This window comes from Oncorhynchus tshawytscha, linkage group LG03 (genome assembly GCF_018296145.1).
Source record: "Oncorhynchus tshawytscha isolate Ot180627B linkage group LG03, Otsh_v2.0, whole genome shotgun sequence".
NCBI lineage: Eukaryota > Metazoa > Chordata > Actinopteri > Salmoniformes > Salmonidae > Oncorhynchus > Oncorhynchus tshawytscha.
Window position 1 is genome coordinate 68,298,634 of NC_056431.1, and position 2,414 is coordinate 68,301,047.

Consider the following 2,414-nt stretch of genomic DNA (forward strand, 5'->3'; position numbering starts at 1 on the left):
ACACACACACGCAAGTCCTTGGTCTGTGGTGTTAATTATTTCCACATTGCAGAGGCAGGTTTACCACCAGAGACTAACACTAATTAACACATTACTGCTCCCTCAGAGGGATCCTCCCATTGGATGAGTCTGAGGCTGAATTCCCTGGCCCAGCCCACCATACCCTGAGGAGAGAGTCTGACTCCCTGGCCCAGCCCCAGCCCACCATACCCTGAGGAGAGAGTCTGACTCCCTGGCCCAGCCCCAGCCCACCATACCCTGAGGAGAGAGTCTGACTCCCTGGCCCAGCCCCAGCCCACCATACCCTGAGGAGAGAGTCTGACTCCTGGCCCAGCCCCAGCCCACCATACCCTGAGGAGAGATGCCTACAGAGGGAAGCAGCAGTCTGACTACCAACATGGTCTGCTTTCACCATCTTGCCCCGTCTGTTGAATGCAGCGGTCATGAGAAGAAAGTGGAAGAGCAACACTGGTCATACAAAAAAACACAGACAGAAGTCCATCCCCGTCCACACAGGAGTACAATAGATGGGAGGAGCGCTAAGTAAAATCTGTAATGTTCTCCCTCCATTAGACAGGAGAAGGAGGTTTCCTAAGACCTGCACTGCTCTGCACTGTGGGATAAATCAAAAGTGTTAGGGATAGAAAAGGGAGGAGATGATATGGGGAAAGATACAGAGGGAGAGAGGAGAGACAGATAAGGATATATAGAGGTAGAGAGTGGTAAGATGTAAGAGAGCAAGAATAGGTTTGCTTTTTATTCTAGTTTTAGCAGCACCACAGGGAGCCTCTCAGTCCTCACGATGGATCCTCGCTTCTGCAGACAGACTGGAGGAAGATGGAAAAGAGAGGGATAGAAAGGGAGGGGGGGTTGAAGGCCTTGAAATAATTTAAATGTGAAATAGAGGCTCACCCTGACTTTGAAAGGCTGAGGTTGTTTGAGCGTAATGCTTCAATGTTGATGTGTGTGTGTCAGTGTGTTATCCTTGACAAACCAGTAAAGAAAGGTTTTTTTCAAACCAATACTCAATTATACTCAATTATTTCAATATATTCAGATTCAGTGTTTAATTTTTTTTCTTCTCTAGCCTACTCGGTTTGCTCTCGTGGTGAGTGATGTCAAGTATCCAGCTCTCTCCATCAGGAGGGAAAGAAGGAATCTAAGCAAACATCTGTGGAATAATGGTGGGGGAAATTAATTCTCTCACTAGTGTGCGAGAAGCGTAACGTGCCGTGTGGGTGCCACGGAACGTGACCAGAATGCATGTGCCCGGCCAACGGCGTGGAACGCGTTTGATGGGTACATTCGACATGTGGGCGCGATGCCAATTTAGACAAGCATGCATGCCCACTTGGTATCTCGCTCTGCATGGCAAGTGTGGGGGGAGGGGGTTGTGTGTGCGTGTCCGTGTGTGTGAGAGAGAGAGACAGAAAGAGAGAGAGAGAGAGAGAGAAAGATAGATAGTCTCTATTCCTTTGGAACTTTTGTGAGTGTAATGTTACTGTACATTTTTTATTGTTATTTCACTTTAGTTTATTATCTATTTCACCTGCTTTGGCAATTTAAACATGATTACCATGCCAATAAAACCCTTTGAACTGAAAAATTGAATTGAATCGAGAGAGACCAAGAGAGAGAGAGAGATTGGCTGTAGTTAAACACTTTAACATCATCCTCAGCTCTCGCGTCTTCCCCAATACTTAGAAGCAAGGACTGATCACCCCAATCCACAAAAGTGGAAACAAAGTCAACCTTAACTTCTCTAGGGTAGGGGGCAGCAATCGGAATTTTGGATGAAAAGCATGTCCAAATTAAATGGCCTGCTACTCGGGCCCAGAATATATGATATGCATATAACTGGTAGATTTGCATAGAAAACACTCTAAAGTTTCCAAAACTGTTACAATAGTGTCTGTGAGTATAACAGAACTGATTTAGCAGGCGAAAACCTGAGAAATATCCATTCAGGAAGTAAGTTTTTTTGTTTGTTTTGTTTAGCATTATTTGTTTACCTTTTATATTGACAACGTCATTGTCCACTTGAAATATTATAGATCATTTAGGCTAAAAAACAACAACCTGAGGATTGAATATAAACATCGTTTGACATGTTTCTATGAACTTTACGGATCCAATTTGGATTTTTTTAGTCTGATTGTTTTGACTGCGTTTGAGCCTGTGGATTACTGAAGAAAACACGCTAACAAAACGGAGGTTTTTGGATATAAAGAGACTTCATCGAACAAAAGGAACATTTATTGAGTAAATGAATGTCTTCTGATTGCCACCATATGAAGATCATCAAAGGTAAGGGATTAATTTGATCTCTATTTCTGAGTTTTGTAACGCTTCTGCTTGGCTGATTACTGTTTGTAATAATTTGTCAACTGGGCTATGATCTGGGCTAGGTATGT